We start from the raw sequence: 20,417 nt of genomic DNA on the forward strand, positions 1-20,417 counted from the left end.
TGTGTGTGTTTATCTGTCTCTCTCTCTGCACAGAGAATGCACAGGAAGAGACTGTGTGGCCACGCGCATGCGCACTTCACCAGAAGACACACACACACGGACACCTGGACGCACACAAGGGTTTTATTAAAGAGGATATAATGAAATTAACAACAGATGCACTAGAGGGGCAACAATGAAATGACCCCCAAAACAGGAATGGTTTAACAGGTGGAGGCCACTGACATTTTTCTCTCCTCATCTTTTCTGACTGTTTCTTCACTAGTTTTGCATTTGGCTACAGTCAGTGTCACTACTGGTAGCATGAGGCGATACCTGGACCCTACAGAGGTTGCACAGGTAGTCCAACTTCTCCAGGATGGCACATCAATACGTGTCATTGCCAGAAGGTTTGCTGTGTCTCCCTGCACAGTCTCAAGGGCATGGAGGAGATTCTAGGAGACAAGCAGTTACTCTAGGAGAGCTGGAGAGGGCCATAGAAGGTCCATAACCCATCAGCAGGACCAGTATCTGCTCCTTTGGGCAAGGAGGAACAGGATGAGCACTGCCAGAGCCCTACAAAATGACCTCCAGCAGGCCACTGGTTTGAATGTCTCTGACCAAACAACCAGAAAGACTTCATGAGGGTGACCCAAGGGTCCCATGTCCTCTAATGGGCCCTGAGCTCACTGCCCAGCAGCATGCAGCTCGATTGGCATTCACCATAGAATACTAGAATTGGCAGATGCACCACTGCTGCCCTGTGCTTTTTACAGATGAGAGCAGGTTCACCCTGAGCACGTGACATAAGTGAAAGGGTCTGGAGAAGCCATGGAGAACATTATGCTGCCTGTAACATCATTCAGCATGAGCAGTTTGGTGGTGGGTTAATGATTGTCTGGGGAGGCATATCCATGGAGGGTCACACTGACCGCTACAGGCTTGACAAAGGCACCTTGGCTGCCATTAGGTATCAGGATGAAATCCTTGGACCCATTGTCAGACCCTATGCTGGTACAGTGGCTTCTGGTGCACGACAATTCCTGGCCTCATGTGGTGAGAGTATGCAGGCAGTTCCTGGAGGATGAAGGAATTGATACCATTGACTAGCCACCACACTTTCCTGACCTAAATCCAATAGAACACCTCTGGGACATTGTGTTTTGGTCCATCCAATGCCACCAGGTTGCACCTCAGACTGTCCAGGAGCTCAGTGATGCCCTGGTCCAGATCTGGGAGGAGATCCCCCACAACACCATCTGTCATCTCATTAGAAGCATGCACCGATGTTGTCAGGCATGTATACAAGAACACAGGGGCCAAAAAAAGTGCTGCGTACAATTTTGAGTTGCTGCAATTAAATTTTGGCAAAATGGACTAGCCTGCCATATAATTTTTTCACTCTGATTTTTGGGGCGTCTTTGAATTCAGGACTCTGTAGGTTGATCATTTTCATTTCCATCAAACGATGTGGCATCCTTTCGTTCCTAACACATTACCCAGTCTATATCAGTATACATATCCAGGAGGATTTCTTTTTCCCATTGAGGTCTGATGTGTTTTCAAAGTGTTCGTTTAATTTTTTTGAGTAGTTTATATACAATGTATATTGTGGAAAGCATACCCCCAGACACAGACAGACCGACACCAGAATGTCCAAAACACACTTCTTTTATTTTTATTCTTAGCACCAACTCTCTTCCTTTATCATCTTCTTCTTCTTCTTCCTCTCTCTCTTGACCTCCTGTCCCTCCTCACAAGCTTTGTGTCCTTCCTCCCAACTCTGGCTCGTCTACTGGAGGGAGGCTTTCCCTTTTATTATGACCCTGATGAGCCCAAGGTGCTCCCCTTGACATCATTTCCTGGTGTGGCGAAAGTGTCAGCAAAGCACCTGGAAGCACTCCGGGTCACCTTGGAATTACTTCTGGCAGCACTTCCTGGCGTGGCGGAAGTGCTGCCATCCCGGCTTCTCTACTTGTCTGAGCGCCCCCTGGCGGTGGCCATGTTCTCTCCAAATAAGTATTCTGTCCATGTGGCCCCCAAATATACCCGGGCGGCTGCCCTCTCGTGGCCGAGGAGAAGTATTGCCCAACTCGGGGAATATCCAGGCATCCCGGCCGGGCAATGTTCCCGGTCATCTATGACAATATATATATATATATACACTTCAATGTTGATATATAATGGAGCTCTCTTTTTCGATTTATGACATGATGTGTCCTGACCTTTTTAATGGCAAGACCTTTAAAATGGTTGTACATATGCCTTGCTTTCTTTAGGTCGTACTGCACAAAACACATGCATCACATGCTACAGAACAAAAGTTTACTGTATTGCTTCATTTCAGAACAACAGTAGTATTCTTTGATGCAGAAGAGCCGGAAACTAAAGTATCCCAAATAATCAATGCTTTATTATAAAGTTCATGAATAAGATAATTATTTAAAAAAATGAACTAGTATCATTGCAGAAAGCAAAGATGAGCTGTATGCTTAACTTTAACATTCATATTGACTTTACTGTATAGAGTTGAGACATTGGGCAGTAAAGGAGGCACAAGAGAAGAAGTTAGATGTGGCAGAATTGAGAATGTTGAGATGGATGTGTGGAGTTACAAGAAAGGACAGAATAAGAAATGAGAGAATCAGAGGTACAATAAAAGAGGGAGAGATATCTAAAAAAAGTACAAGAAAGTAGATTGAAGTTGTAGGTTCGTGTGGTGAGAAGAAACAAAGAATATGTGTGTAAAAGGGTGATGGGAATGGATGATCTAAAGGAAAAGGGAGAAGGTACAGTACCAAATTGCTTGGAGAAGGCCAATCAAGCATATTGACCTCATGTAGAAGTAGGAAATGATGAAGAGGAAGAAGTCTGTAGAAAAGAATAATTACACTTACAATTCACTTTATTTTAGCAGAAGTGAGGATTAGTTAAGACTTCCTACATGCTATAACAAGGTTTACATCTTTGAAAGTTTTTCCTTCCTTTTATAAGAGATAACACATTCACTGTATGGTAGCCTTTTCTTTCTTAGTCTCCTCTCCTTCCACCAAAGGTCTATTAAATACCTCCAGAGTTTTTCAACTATGATATTCTGACTAACCAATGTCAATATTATTAAAAGCATACTGGGTCTGAAAAATACTTTGTAAGTGCCACATGTCAGAAATGGACTGTTTGCTGTAAAACTAATTTATACCAAAGTTTAATGCACTGATGCATAGTATGCACAATGTAAAGAATGTTAACCACAAAGCGTACGGCACAATTTTTCAGATTTTTTTAATGCTGTTGAAATAGTATAAAAAAATGTGTTGTTCCTCTCAGTACCTGTATTTTATTATGAAAAGAAAGACTTACTGTAGTCTCCTTTTGCTTTATAAGGCATATAAGACTAATGACTGCAAAGTGAATCATAGAGCGTATGAGAACATATGGGTAAACATTAAGAAAGATATCAGAGAGTCTAAAAGACAGTTGGAGAGGAATAAAACAGATAAGGCGAAAGAAGATCCTAAGAGATTCTTTCAGTATTTCAATAGTAAAATAACAGTCAAGGAGGAGGTGAAGTGCATCAGAAACAGAAAAATGGAATTAAAAGATACTGGCAATGAAATAGCGGATGCCCTAAACTTACATTCTCCTGAGGTCTTCACAAGTGAGCAAGTGGATAAGCCCCTAGAGGTAAATGGGGCTACTAGGGAGGTACTGAGGGATTTGGAAATTGTAGAGGGGGAAGTGCTGCTCAGATTAAATAGGCTGAAATCAAACAAATCACCAGGGGCCTCATGTATAACGCTGTGCGTAGAATTCGCACTATAACATGGCGTAAGCAAAAAAGCCGGAATGTGCGTACGCACAGAAAAATCCAGATGCAGGAATATGTGCGTACTCCAACTTCCACGTTCGTCCGCTACATAAATCCCGATCACCGTGAAAACTAACGCTCGTGCACACGCTTTTGTAACGCCCCAACTCCTCCCAGAATTACACCTTTTTGAATATGCAAATCAATATAAATCGCCTTTAAGTGCAGCCTTCTGTGAAAAGACAATGGGAAAAGCACAGGAGAAAATATAAGAATTTCAGCGAATACCAAGGCAAAGGAAAAACATACTATTTGTTTAATTAAATTGTGGTATAATCAACAAAAAGGAAGATGATCGAGTGACATAGCATGTTGGAGAAACTTGAAAGCTCACATTCACAAAATCAAATCACATATCAAAGTCGCCGTGAAAAGCCGAATCGTAGCCCACCGTCTGAGTGTCACATGACAGCTTATTAGGGAACAGCGGAAAAAAAAGGCACACAGTGGGGAAAAAGCACGAAATGTCAACTTCAATCTCGAAATTTCCACTTTAATCATGTAGTTTATTTTGTCATTAAAGTAGATCATAAACTTCATCTTAAAATCATTTAATTAACCAGTTTCTCAAATCACATCGTAATTAAAGTAGCACGTTAAATGCTTTGTTTTGTATGTGATCTTCTATGTGCTCTATGTGTGTGAACCACTACGTGCTTCTTAAATCGGCTCTCTTCCTCCAACAGGACACAGAATCCATGACATCTGTGATATTACAGATCTCTGAATAACTAAAATACTGAGATGTATATCTGATATCATTCATGATAGGAGTTAAAGCACGTTATTAAACATGGGAACACGGTGGAGCAGTGATTGTGCATGACCTTCAATGAAATTATTTATTGCAGCAAAACTCGGTGGCGGCTCTAGGCCTGCGGTGGTCCTGGGCAGATGAAGAATTGGTGGCTCCTTCGCCCACCAATATCAATATGGTATCTTATGCACGGCGGATGGCCACGTCCTTTGCGGACACAGCATAGCCACCTCGTGCTCATGACACAAGCATTTAACTTTTGCCGAAATTTGTTGCTGCATTTTTAGCTGTATTTTTATTTTCTCTTTCTGTTTTATATTCAATATATATTGGCGTAGCCGCCCCTGCAGTTGCTTTTCTTTCCCCAAATACCCAATCACCGCAAAATCAGCTCTGTAATAGAAGTTAAGCCATCTGTAAGCTTAGAGCGCCGATTCTTCAAAATGTTTAAGGAACATTGAAATATCTTCGTAGTACATGTTTAATTATTCTATCCTTCCCGCCAGTCCCAGTGAAGAATATAGATTATTTAAATGAAGTTAAAGTTTTATCTGTATAATGTAATAAACATATTTTGCTGCATTTCATCTTAAAAATGATATTGTCATCATATGTAAATACGCTCTTTATAAAGTGGTTCAGGTTGTGCAATATTATAACTGTAGTGTAAGTTGTACTTCTAAGTACAAACAGTTCCACAAGGAGCAATTGATTGAGTGCGTTTATACTGTAGTTCTTGGGATGAAACTGTTTTTGAACAGTACAGGAAAGGCTTTGAAACGTTTTGCCGTGGATGAGATAGCGTGTCCTTAAAGCTGTATACCGACAATTCTCTTTCCGATCAGATGCTGCTGTGATTCCCACTTAGATACAGTGATATAAATACTCCGAGTGGTGCAGTGAGAGTAATGTGGAAAAAGATGATCCGCTGTGGCAACTCCTAACGGGAGCAGCTGAAAGAAGAAGAAGAAGCAGTTGCAGTGAGAGTAACAACGCTAAAGCAGTTATGGCATTTGAAATACTACGGCTATTCCCTGGACCATTGTATTGTTACAAGTTATTTACAATGAGATGCATTACACTAATAAACAATATGCAGTTAGTTTCAGTGTATTTATAAAGCCGCGTCAGGAAAATAAGGTGTAACCACACTGGAACAGAAGCACTGCTTTTACGCTGGGTGCCGCCAGTCTGCAAAACCGAGCGGAGAACTTGCGTGCGACATGGTATGAGGTACCGTGGAAAAGTGCGTGGCTTTACGCCAAGTGTAGGTTTTATACATCGTGATTTGAATGTGGAAAAGTTCTGACGCAACATTTCTGTGCCTATACACCATTTATACATGAGGCCCCAGGACCAGATAAAATTTACCCTCGAGTTGTTAAGGAGGCTGGTGAGTACATATAGAAACCCCTTGACACATATTTTTAGGAAGTCACTATGCACTGGAGAGATTCTGAAGGACTGGAAAATGGTAAATGTCATTCCATTATATAAAAAGAGTGACAGGGCAGATCCAAGCAACTATAGGCCAGTTATCTTAACATGAATTACAGGAAAATTAATGGAAGGAATTATTAAGGATAAGATTAAGCAGCACATGGCAAGGACAGGAGTTATTAGGAACAGTCAGCATGGGTTCAGAAGAGGGAGGTTGTATTTTACTAACATGCTGGAATTGTATGAGGAGGCAACAAAAAAGATACGATCAAAGTGGAGCATATATTATTTATCTTGCCTTTCTGAAAGCATTTGATAAGGTGACACATGACAGGTTGGGCATCAAACTAATAGAAGTGGGAGTTCAGGGTGATGATTTTAGATGGGTGGAGAATTGGCTCAGATACAGGAAGCAGAGGGTGATGGTGTGAGGAACCTCATCAGAATTGGCTGATGTTAAGAGTGGTGTTCCACAGGGGGCAGTGCTAGGGCACCTACTATATTTAATATATATAAATGATTTAAATAGGAATATTAGTAACAAGCTGGTCAAGTTTGCAGATGATACCAAGATAGGTGGATTAGCAGATAATTTGGAATCCGTTATATCATTACAGAAGGATTTGGACAGCATGCAGGCTTGGGAAGATTTGTAGCAGATGAAAATTAATTTCAGTAAATGTAAAGTATTAAACATATGAAGTTAAAATGTTAGGACTGAAAACACAATGGGCGGTCAGAAAATTGAGAGTACTCTTTATGAGAAGGATTTAGGAGTCATAATGGACTCTAAGCTATCAACTTCCAGACAGTGTTCAGAAGCCATTCAGAAGACAAACAGAATGTTAGGTTATAAAGCACAATGTGTGGAGTACAAGTCCAAGGAGGTTATGCTCAACCTTTATAATGCACTGGTGAGGCCTCACCTTGAGTACTGCGTGCAGTTTTGGTCTCCAGGCTACAAAAAGGACATAGCAGCGCTAGAAAAGGTCCAGAGAAGAGCTACTAGGCTGATTCAAGGGCTACCGGGGTTGAATTATGAGGAAAGATTAAAAGAGCTGAGCCTATACAGTTTAAACAAAAGAAGATTAAGAAGTGACATGATTGAAGTGTTTAAAATTATGAAGGGAATTAGTACATTGGATCAAGACTGTTATTTTAAAATGAGTTCATCAAGAACAAGGGGACATAGTTGGAAACTTTTTAAGGATAAATTTTGCACAAACATTAGGAAGTTTTTCTTTACACAAAGAATGATAGACATTTAGAATAAGCTGCCAAGTAGTGTTGTAGACAGTAAGACGTTAGGGTCTTTCAAAACTCGACTTGATATTTTTTTGAAAGAAATAAGTGGATAGGACTGGCAAAGTTTGTTGAGCTGAATGGCCTGTTCTCGTCTAGGTTGGTCTAATGTTCTAATTGCACTTTCTGTGGCAGTGAAATAGTAGTAGTAGAAGCATGACCACATGTACCATATACAGTCCAGTTCTACCTTCCATGTCCAACCAACAAGCAATCCTTTGCCACTTTCCAATGCTGTTATAAACAAGAATGTATTGAAATAGTAACATATAGTATAACTTTTTCAAAGACAACTGTGTACCTGATGTTCCATGTATTTCAATAATCTCATCCATTTTCTGAAGCTTTTCTTTCCAGTACAGTTCCTGCTTTTTTAAAAGAAAATGTTAGAAGCAAACTTGTGATGGATGCCAGTCTATTATATATAATACTCATGCCTAATTTATTTAGAGCGTCTATATTTGGAGTATGAAATGAATCAGGAGAAGCTGGTTAGAGCTTTGGTCATGTGTTGTGTGGGGTTAACACATTCTCCTCATGTGGATTTCCTCCTGACATTTCAGTTTCCTCCCAGTGAAATTCCAAATACATTTTTGTACTTGGCCAATGTGAGAGAAAATGAAATATGGGCATGGCTCTACTCTGTGATTGACTAGTGTCTCAAACACAGTTGCCTTCTTGTCTGCTTGATATTCTTAATGTGTCTTTGTGGTCCTCTAATGAAATAAGTGGATTCAGAAAATTATTATGGTAACAGATTTATAATAAGTGTAAATTGCTTTGTCTTTAAAATGCAGACTCTAAATTCATCCACTTTCTCTCTTTTTGTTTATCTTGAAGAAGATGCCTATGTTTAAAGCAAGAACATTTAGTTACAATGATGCTGGTTTAAGTACAGTCAAACATTGTTCATTATACACAGACCTGTTATTTTTCCTAATACATAAATCTTTTGACACTTTCCAGTTGAACTATTTAGCACTTTTTATTAGTTGGATCCCTTTTTTTATTTTAACCAAAAAGAGTATTTTATTCTAATGTTCCTGTCATGTTATTAGCATTTGCATGATTTACAGTGTGGCCCTTAAGCAACTTGGTCACATTCCCTATATCCCTGTTATTGTTCTATTGAAGTTAGTTATATACAGTATCAGTTTACAAGATCAGAGTTCTGTACACCTTTACAAATCTCTCTATTATAAAAAAAAAACTTGCGAAGAGATGTGATCTTTTGAAGAGAGACAGATTAGAAGAGAGTCAGAGAGACACTTTCACGTCCCACGACACCATCAAGTCACGTCATACTGACATCCTTTGGCAATTCACGCCATACTTACAAACATTTTCAAACAAGATCACGGTCATCTAACCTCTTGTTTGTTGGCATGCCCTACTTACAACCATTTTCAAACAAAAACACAGTCATCTAACCACTCAGTTACATTATTAATTCATATCTAATAGTCAAAGCTAATCGTCTCTTCTATATTAAATCTAATCAAGCAAAACTTAGAACGGAACATATTGCAGGACTTATTGATCACGTTCAAAATTCAAATATCAATAGTTCAGACAAATTCAAAATATGTAAAGCAGTAATATTACCATCATCATATAAAGGTATTCCAAGAGTATTGCAACAGTTATATCATGATGCAATGGTAATATCCAAAAATATTGGTTGGCCAGATTTATTTATTATGTGCAATCCACAATGACCAGATCTCCACAGATTCTTGAGAACAATGCCACCGGCTACATCGGCTCTGGATATCCCTTCTTTCGTAAGTAGATTGTTTTATCAGAAAGTCTTATTTTTATTGAATGAACTCGAAATGGTGTTCAGTCAAATCAGCATACATTTACATAATCGAATTTCAAAACACGGGATTTGCCTAACATGCATTTATTGGTTACTTTGCAAAATAAATTATTAACTGCTGATTATGTAGATCGCTTTGTCTGTGCTGAAATTCCAAACAGAGAAACCTATCCTGAATTATGATACAAAGTCATTAAACACATGTCTCATGGACCTCATTTAAAAGATGCAGTATGTTGGGACTCAAAAGAAAAAAGTGTTTAAAGAAATTTCCAAAAGCTTTCGTTCAAGCAACAGATATGATTAAGGCTGGCTTTCCTGATTATCGCTGAAGAGATAATTGTCATGAACAAGACACTTATCACTGAAAGAAAGATGGTAAAACTGGGATGCTCGATAATTCAGTGATTGTACCATATAACCCATATTTGCTCAATTCGATTGTCATATTAATGTTGAGTATTGTGCATCGATTATGAGTATTAAGTACATCTACAAGTACATTCATAAAGGCTACAATAGAGTACACGTAACTTTATCGAAAGAACAGTCTGAGGATGAAGTTCAAGCATATTTAGATACTCAGTACATCAGTGCATTGGAAAGCGGGTGGCATTTAATGGAATTGCCAATGCATGGTCGAAGTCATTCTGTTAAATTAATTACCGATTAATTTACTAGGTCAGAGTATGATTCAATTTAAAGAGGGCGAAGAAGCAGAAGCTTTACAGGTTGTGAAAAATAGATATACAAAATTACTGGCTTTTTTTTAACTTAATGAAACAGACGTAAATGCAAAAGCATACACGTATGCGCAAATTCCTCAACATTACACATGACAGAAACAAAAGTGTGGCATCCAAGAAAAATGAATTGCAAAAGTGTTGCTCGATTAAATATTGTATCACGAAAAGACATCGAACGCTTTCATTTAAAATTGTTGTCATGTGAATTGAAAGGAGCAACGTCATTAAAAATGTTCTAACTATAGATGGAACTAAGCACAGTACTTTTCAAGAAGTGGCACGAGCAGCTGGGGTATATAAATTGTATGACTATATGCTTGAAATGATGTCTAATGCCACTTTTGTACTGATGCCTGACAAATTAAGACACTTCTTCGTGTACTTAATTATGATGGGTAAAATTGATGCTTTACAATTATGGGAAGCGTTCAAGGGAACATTATCTGAAAATTCAAATGAATAAACTACTCTTTTGATCAACAAGGACATGTTATAGAAGCAGAAGATTTAACGATGCAGCAATTTGGACTTCCAGAAGAAACAGACCAATCAGGGGTAAAGAAAGAGATAACAGCAGACGAAAACTTAACCATGGAAGACCATATAAAATTATATCAGAACAATTAATTCCAAATATTATTTTTACTGAAGTTTTAAAGTAAAAGTGAATATAATGTATATGTAAAAATTCCCATTAAAAAAACAATTTTTTAAAATTGTATTTCTGGAAAAACAAACCCGGGGGTTGGCGAGCGAAGCGAGCAGGAGGCAAAGCACCCTAGTATTTTATAATAATAAACACAAAACAACTTTTCAATGCAAAACACAGCATACAATTCAGTGTAAACACACACCATGCATATGTATAGGCATTATTAAAGCTCTTAAAACTGCTTATACTGTTAATAAACCTTAGAGTTATTGTCCATGATATTCCTGGATTGGAATATAGATCTGAGATCTAGCCCATCATGGGGACTGCAATTGATTTCTCTCCATTCTGTGTTTTGATGAGCTTAGGCTCCATCTCTGGCTCCTCCTTTTTGGGGGTATTTGCCCCAAAAGGAGAAAGGAGTCTACTTAGAACTCTCCAGAGTAACATTGTGCCTCTGTGAATATCAGTTGTTGAGTTTGCACGTGTTTGGGATTTTTATGTATTTAACTTTTGATTTTATGTATTTATATTGCATTTTGCCTGTCCTACGGTTTTTCTGTCATGGAAATGGAAGTTTGGTGATGGTGTCAAAAGGTTGCTGCTGAGCTACAGTAAGTTCAGATTCAAATTTTACAATATTTAAGAAAAATTAATTTTAGCTGGAGTCTGTAAATGTATGTGTATGTGTGTCTGTGGAATATCAAAATTAATTTCCATGTCTTAAAACTATTTTTTTGCAGTGTATAGAGCTCCCGGAAGACTACATCGTAACAAAGACAAAACATTTCAGAATTAGGATTTTCCAAGATATCTGCCCTGAAAGCCAAGACCAATGTACAAAGATTACTTCTGAAAAAACATTCCCGTTTTATTCCAATAAGTTATATCATGTTTGCCTTGTTACAGGTCCGGGGTTATTGTGTTTGGTCCTGTTTGGTCAAATACTTATCTCCACATCCTTCAGAACAATTTGACCTGTGTCCAATGATAACTGCCAAAGAAATTGTTTAATTTCACCAAGATTTTTAAGGTATGCTCCATTTTGTCATGGAACTAAGCCTATTATTTGCTAAACTTTTGCATGAGTAGTTAATGAAATACCAAATTTATCTAAATATACATGTACTGTATATGTACAAAGTTAGAGAATATAGCTAACAGCTTGTTTGCCCTACCAGAGCAAATGATGATGAGAAAAAAACAAAGACACAAACACACACACACACACTAAATTAGATCGGTAAAGGTGGACGTGCACAAAGGCATTAAGCAACCTCTGTAACCAAGTTGTCTGTTTGTGAAGCTTGTTTACTTCATTCTACTCAAATTAAATTTTATTAAAGTTGTTTACCTGGTTCAATTTGATGTTAATTTTAATCTACATTTAAATGTGTACATAATAAATATAATGTAATGTATCTAAATCTGCATTATTGCACAGTAAAACCATTTTGTATTGTACTGTAAAATCTTCCACTAAGTATTTTTCTGCAGTATCACTCAAGTGTAATTTACATTGAAGTACTCTTTGGAACATTCCATATCTATTTTTGCTGTGTATTTCAGAATCAAGTCCAGACTCTGACATGTTTATTACTTTTTATGCTTTTATGCTGCTCTTTTCTGTCTATTGCTAGGCAATGCTAATCATGCTTGAAAACGAAAACAGCACTTGATACTTACCTGGCAGGGGAGGATACCATGACCACTAAGGTGGTTCTCCCAGGGCAAGGCTGATATAGACTGCATAATTTGTGGTAGTGGGGGACTGCATTTGCACTCTCCCCTGATTTTTTTTGTGAATTTCCCCTTGGGATTAATAAAGTATCTATCTATCTAGCACAAAAAAGAAGAGGCTGGGTTGGAGAGTTGATCAAAGCAACAGCTACACCAGTTAAGTATAACTATAAAAGGCTAGGAATAACAAAGGTTGCCACAATTATTCCAAAGTTATCAGCCATATCAGCACTTCTCACAAGAGTATGCTCTAAATACATAATGTTCCATGTGCATTGATTTAAAACGTAACACTGATAAGATAGACAGCTTTAGAACATTAGAATCATTTGGCAAACAAAGGTCATTTGGCCCAACAAAGTTGACCAATCCTATTTTGCACAGTCTGCTAGTGTTTCATTAGCTTGTACTGGGTGTCTGCTTGCAGTCAGTAGCAGCTATCAGAGATCAAAAACAACAAAATATGAAAACTATACAACTTGGTGTAACTGCTGTCAAGATAAAATTGATACACCAAGCTAATTCGTACCTGAAATCACACAGAATGTTTCTTCATTTTACGACAGACAAGTCTGCAAATTCACCAATGCTTTTCAATTGGAAATTTAGAAAATTTAAAACTGTGTAAAGTGCTAACTATTCAAGATATCATAGCATACATTTAACTGTCTCAAAAAATTTCTTTAAGAAAATTAATCCAAGTTGTTTCATGTGGAAAGACAGACAGACAGACATGGTCTATTGCAATAGGCATTTTGTGCATTATATACAAACACAACTAAAAAGGGTGATGTGAAATGGGTCTTAAAGGTAGTATTAAGTGCAAAGCCTTTTAAATGATTAACAGGACCCATGGATTAGGGACACTAATGTAAACACTGGGATGGGTTTAAATGGCCAGAGTCAAAAACGTTCCACGTTGAGAGTAAGGATCGTAACATCAGTAGGCAAATTCTGAAGGAATATTTAATTATGGTGAACTGAAAGAAAGCAGTGTGCTTCAGGAAGTGAGTGTATTTGTCCCTCACTTGTTTTAGGTGAGTCGGAGAGGGTCTTATAAAAAAGTTCATTAATTTGCAACATTGTGTGTTTGTGACTTTGCTTTACTTCTTCGTGCTGGCCACAATGTTTGTGCTCACCATTAACTGTATCTTTCAGCTAGTGTCACCCCATATGTTATGACAATTTGAAAACCAAATGACTACACTTTCTGCATTGTTTTAGACATTTAAATTGACCACATATAAAAATTGCAGGGTTACGTACTTGCAATTTTTCCTTTATTTCAATGTACCCTGTACTTAACATTTTGAATTTCCTTGTTAAATGGCTTTGAAAATAAAAAAAATGTCTTTGTTGACATTACAGACATACAATTAGGCTGCAAGAATAAACAAGAAAGGGGACACTGCATTTGGAACCAACCAGATTAATAGTGTCAGGAAAAAAAGAAAGACCAGAACACACAACCAAGTTGCACTTTATCTCAGATGTAAATACACAGAAAACACTTTCTAAAACTTTGTCACTTATGACTGGACATTGTGCAGTTCAAATCGTGACCCTTTATAATTTTCCAGCTTCGAGACTTCCATGTACCCTTTGACAGTTCTTGGACAAGACAGGAATCAGTACAATTAACAGCACCTCAGTAAACAGAGGGAGAAAGGGATTCAGTTGCGGTCTCCCAGCAGGGCCTGTAGCTGCTCCTGAACGTTTTCTCCTGGTACAGATGAGACCACACTCCGACTGATGTTTAAAGAGTATTTATTTGCTCTCTCTCTTTCTCCACTCTCAAACACAGTGAAAAACTAAAATACAATAAAACTAGTAAATTAAACAATTAAAGAATTGCGCAGGTGTCAGGATATCAAAATTAAAACATACCGTGTGCGCCTTCTGACCAGAAATTCAAGAGTCTCTATTACAATCTCTCTGATTCGCCACTTCTTACAGTCTTATTAAAACTAAACAGCTCAGCATCCATTAAGCGTGTCACAATGTGCATTTCCGCTCCACCCATGAACCTTATCATGTGACCACTGCGCCCTTCCGTTCAGACCAACTTGCAAACTTATGTACAAATACATTCATTATAATATAAATAAAAATACAATTAGAAAATCGATTATTATCAACAATAAGACTGCACCACAACTATATGATATACAATATAAATTACAAAACATATTTTACAAATTCAAACACTAAATTTACATATATACACACACATTTTGCGACAGCTACACTGCCACCAAAATTACAAAGATTTATGTTAACCATATTCAAACAGAATTTAATAAATCATATAATTTTCCTTTTACCCTTTTTGAGTCAAAAATCAATTTTACATCTTGTATGTTACCTCAGACTCAAACTTGCGAACAATACCATGATTTACATCTCTAAGACATCCGTTTTAGTATTATCTGCATAGTAATTTAGAAATCACTCTCTACTAATACAACTAATTTGTGAACTGTTCGTTCTATAAAGGATGGTTGTATCAGACGTTCACCCTTCTTCCCTAAATCCCTTTGTCCTATTTGAATTTTAACCTTTCATACTAAGCCATCATCTTCACTTGTTTATATGACTCTGGCAAGTTTCCACTCATTTCTGGGAATATCGTCCTCCTTGACAATTACTACATCCCCAACTTGTATGTTTCTTTTGGGTGTATGCCACTGTTGTCTAAGGTTTTGGTTGGTCAGGTATTCCTTGCACCATCTGCTCCAGAACTGTTCTGACAAGTATTGCACTTTACGCCACCTTTTCTTGGCATACAAATCTTCTCTGACAAACTTGCCAGGAGGTGGAAGAGGCTCCTCTTCAAAGGATTCCCTCTGTGTTGCTTTATGAGTACAAAGGCAGCTATTCTTCGTTCTTCTACACTAATGGGTCCTGTTTGGTTTTTATTTGCCAGCCTTAGAATTCTAGCAACAACATTAAGAGCTGCATTCCAATCTGAGAATCTTGAGAACCTTTCAAGAAAATGTCCTCTTTCAGAAACATCAGACTTCAAGACCCTTACCTCTGGATCACCTATAAGTAGCTCTGGGGATCCTAGGCTTGTTACAATCTCCCGTTCCCATAAGAATTTAGGTCCTGTGAACCAATGCGAAGCAATCAAGTCTGCCACCTTAACACTCCTATAGGCTTGATCTGCTGGATTTTGACTTGTTTCAACATAGAACCATTGACTTGGATCTGTTTTGTCTCTTATTTTCTGAACACTATTAGCTACAAAAACATGGAAGTGCCAAGCTTCATTTTTGATATACCCAAGCACTACCTGTGAATCTGTCCAGAAGAATTCCTGATCTATCTTCAATTCTAGCTCCTCTCTAAGGATGCTACTCACTGCAGCAGAAACTGTAGCTGCAGTCAGCTCAAGGTGAGGTATGGTAACAACCTTTATGGGTGCGACTCTGGCCTCTACTCAGAGTACAGTGAACTTGTTTGTCAGTCACAATCCTAATATATTAACACTGACCGTAACCATTATTGCTAGCGTCTGAAAAGTGATGTAACTCAATTTTTTGGATTATGCCAAGGTCCTCAGGAAACAGACATCTTTTTATGCAAATTTCTTGAAGGTTTTTCAAATCATGAAGCCACGCCTCCCACTTTGGGCTTAGTTCAGGGGAAAGAGGTTCATCCCATCCTACACCCCGTTTGCAGATCTCTTGAAGTATTCTTTTTCCAGTCAAGATATAGGGAGAAAGAAACCCTAATGGATCATACACACTTGCAACCATTGATAGTATTCCTCGCCGTGTGGCTGCCCTTTCATTGAGAATGACATTAAATGTAAATGCATCAGCTTCAGCATTCCATTTTACTCCGAGTACACTTTGCACTGAAAGCTCATTATAATTCAGGTCTACATCTTTCACTGAACTGGCACATTTATTCTTTGGAACTGCATTCAAAACATCTCTGTTATTGGACACAAATTTGTGTAAACGTAATTTTTCTTTAGCACATACCTCCCGTGCTTCCTTAATCAGCTGCTTGGCCTTCTGAACAGAGTCAATGCTGGCAAGTCCATCAACATTAAAATTTTTTCGGATGAAACTTGCTGCCAATGGGTAGTCCTTTTCATACTTATTGGCAAGGTACTTCATGCCATAGTTAGCACATCCTGGAGATGATGCTGCCCCAAAAATATGCACTCTCATTCGATATTCTTTGGGTTTCACTTGTGTGTTCCAATTTTCCCACCACAAGAACCTCAGAAAATCCCGATCTTCTATGTTGACATGGAAACGGTGGAACATTTTTTGCACGTCACAAATAATTGCAATTCGTGCTGCGAAATCTACAAAGAACTCCAGTCAAGGCATTAGTTAAGTCAGGTCCTGTAAGAAGGTGGTCATTTAGAGAGTTACCTTCAAATTTTGCAGAGCAGTCAAATACGACTCTAATTTTCTCTGGCTTTCTAAGATGATATACCCCATGGTGTGGAATGTACCACGTGTTACCCTCCTTTGGTGTGGCAGTCACTTCTTCTGCATTACCATCTTTCAATACACCACTCATGAATTTCACATAATCCTCTTTGTACTTGGGACTTTTCTCCAGTTTTCTTTTTAAATGATTCAAACGTAATTCAGCCAGCTGCTTATTTTTTAGGCAGCAGAGGGCACTCTTTGAAGGGTAGAGGCATTTCAAGATGTCCTTCTTCATTGTGGTGAATTTTATCATTCAAGAGGTTTAGAAATTGGATATCTTCTTGAGATATTTTCTGTCCTCTGGGCTCTGTGTCCAAGAAATCAGTTTCTAGAGCCTTAATCACAGTGGCAGATATAACAACCGGTAATTCCTTTACAGAGGTGCGGTGACAAAATCCTTTCATCTTCCTTGGGTTTATACAAGGTGTTATGGTACCTACTATACTCCAGCCTAGTTCAGTCTCGCCTGCATATGGCTCATAATCCTCCCCTGATATCACTTGTTTCGGTTTCAGGGCTCTCGCGTCTCGCACAGTCATAGCCAATTAAAAGACCTGCAGGACAGTTCAACAGATCTGGAATTTTTTCTGCCACACCGAGAAGATAGGTCAAACCTTTCACTGTTTCACGAGTAGGGATGCTACTTTGTTCTAGTGGAATGTACTCTCATGTATATACAGGTGGTAGTACAATGTACTCTTGTGAAAAGTACCCTCTCACTCATGACAATTAACTATTGAACCTTTGTCAGTCATTGTTCACAGCTTTAATCTAACAGGTTCTGTGTCTGCTTGGATTTTCTCACAAACATCCTGTTCAATAAACGTATTATTGCTCTGTGTGTCCAACAATGCATATACTAAGATTTCTGGACTGTTCTTTGCTGCACAAGAAAGCCACACTGGAACAATCATTGAAGTGCGCTCGCTGTTGGCTACATTCACGCTGCACAAAGCAGTAGACGAATTCTCCTCAAACTGTGGCAAGTCTGGCCCCTTTTCTTGAAGACGTTCTTCATGAAGCGGTGTGAGGTGGTTACGTCTGCAGACATTGTAAATGGCCCTCTTTCCACAATTTTTGGAAATTTGACCAACCCTAAGGCAGCCAAAACACATGTTATTGTCAACGATAAATTTCTTCTTTTCCTCCAAAGACATTGTTGTGAATTTTTTTTAGATTTATATATAAAGTGGTTTTGTTGACAACAGACACTATTTACTTGCCTCAAGTTTTGAGTGGCAGAAGAGCAAGTTTTGGAATCTTTGTTACCCTCTGATCCATCTGAGTCTCTTAAAGTGGATTTTGGATCCTGAGATGTCTTGTTTGAAATCATTAAGGTGCTTGCCTTAAGACACCTTTGTTCCTTTACAGGTTTTTCCTCCGTATGTTTCAGTGCATAAAGTGAGGAAACTGGATTGCATGCAATGCGCGCTTCCTCTTCCACAAAGTATGAAAATTCCTGGAAGCTTGGATATGGTTTGTTATCACTCAATGCTTTTGCTAACAACCCAGTGGAATCGATATGTTACTAATCAGGTAGCTTCTGCAATAATTTCTGATTCTCCTCACAATCATCCAAAATCTTTAAGCCCTGTATATGCAGCATTGCATTCTTGCATGAGATGAGGAAATCACTAAACTCTCTCAAATTAAGAGATTCTCTTGGTCCAGTCTTTGGCCAGGAACTCAGTTTGGCTCTGAATGCTCTTTGGACTACAAAGGGATGACCATAGCATTTGTTCAATGCAACCAAAGCTTGCGTATATGCTTCCCCATCACTTCTATAAAACATTCCTTCTAGTACGCTCAGTGCTTCTCCATTTATGTATCTTTTCAAATAGAACATCCTATGTGCTGGGTTTGTGCAGTTTGTTTCAATTAAGGCCTTGAAGCTGGTGCTCCATTCAATAAATTTGAGTGGATCCCTTGTTAACACAAATGGATCTGGTGCCGGAAGTTTAGTCACTGCCAGGGATTCTCTTAATGCCTGAACTAGCAAGGCTTCCTTCGATGCGGATTCCGTTTTACCTTCTGGAACTGAAATGCTTTGAGGAACTTGGGCAGGAGGAATGCTGTCATGCTGTATTGGAGACTGACTTGGAGGTAGTGTGGCTATTGATCTAATATCTCCTATTTCGGCACTCAACTTTAATTCCTCTTCAGCATAAACACTGTATTCTGCCTCTATGACTTCAAGATCTGCTTGATTTTCCAGCATTTTTAATCTCTCTTGATGGGCTAGGACCTCCTTTCTCTGAATAGAAATTTCCCTTTCTCTGTTAATCTCAGCCCGTTTTGCTGCCAAGCGTGCAGCAGTCTCTGCCCTTTTTGTTGACACGACTTCCTTGCTGACTACTACGTCCAGCTCTTGATACAGTTGAACCATAAATCGACCTGGCTTCTTCTCTTTGGAGTAACTGAAGGAGAGTTTCTTTCTCAGCAACTGCATCAAACATTTTGGTACCTGCTTCCTTATTGTGCCTTTTCAGAACTACCATTATTTCACTAATTACTGAGATGCTGCTATCCATTTTCCTTCTTATATCTTGAGATGGGGTAGCTAGTGCACGTAAACCCTCATATTCCCTTTTTAGATATAACTCATATTTCTCCAAATCCAATATCATTTCACTTAACTCAGCTTTGGACAATTCTTCTTTTAGAGTTTAGACCTGATAAGCTGAACCTCTGCTTTGAAATTTACATACATGAGCATAAACTTTCTTTCCTTCTTATAGCTATCTCATTTTGTTTGAACTCCAGCATTTTTTCTGTTGTGCGTCTAGCTCTTTCTGAGTGCCTAACCTGCTACTCAACATGAGATGGTTGCTCCTGCAGCCCTACTCTGTATTTCAAGATCTGCATAAATTTCAGCCATACGTTCTTCAACCATTTGTCTTTGAGTTTTCAAGTTCAGTTTCTAATTTCTTCTCTAATTGTGCCTTCTCATTTTCTAAAGCCTCAATTACTTGTTCTAGTAAATTATTTCCTACTGTACCTTGTTCCATTTTCACTAACAAACTTATAAGCACTGCATTAAATATTAAACAATCAAATGTGAATTATAGAATTCTCATGAAAATATATATAATCAATTATCAAACAATCCACACATTTCTGTTAAACAAAATAGCATATTAGACACAATATGTAATTAAAGCTTTCCAAATATGAATAACAAGAAACGTTAATATCAACAATTAAGAATACGACTATATTTTGAAATTTAAAGATGCCTAACCTGACCTCCCAACAGCGTTATGACATATTGTAAACAGAATAGTCCAAAGATGTTAGAACGATTCCCTTTTTGTTGATGCATTTCACTTCAAACCCGTCTTCTTATTGCGTGCCAAACCTGCTTCGCGCTAAATCGGGCGTTGAAGCTCCTGACGTCGCGTGCAACGAATGCTGGGATTTGTAGGCAGATCCTCCCATAGAACGTGGTAATGGAATATCGAGACACGTGCCCTTCCAACCTTCACTGAAACGCTAGCGAAACTCTTTGCTGACTCACTCCAATAAACAGCAACGTTTTTCACTGTAGCTGCTCCTGAACGTTTTCTCCTGGTACAGATGACACCACGCTCCGACTGATGTTTAAAGAGTATTTATTTGCTCTCTCTCTTTCTCCACTCTCAAACACCGTGAAAA

At 38.3% G+C, this 20,417-nt stretch overlaps 1 pseudogene; it reads left to right on the plus strand.

The window, feature by feature from the left end:
* The first annotated feature begins 12,244 nt into the window (after positions 1-12,244).
* On the plus strand, positions 12,245-12,356 carry LOC120515295 (annotated as a pseudogene).
* Positions 12,357-20,417: the final 8,061 nt, after the last annotated feature.

This window comes from Polypterus senegalus, chromosome 14 (assembly GCF_016835505.1).
Source record: "Polypterus senegalus isolate Bchr_013 chromosome 14, ASM1683550v1, whole genome shotgun sequence".
In the NCBI taxonomy this organism is placed as follows: domain Eukaryota; kingdom Metazoa; phylum Chordata; class Cladistia; order Polypteriformes; family Polypteridae; genus Polypterus; species Polypterus senegalus.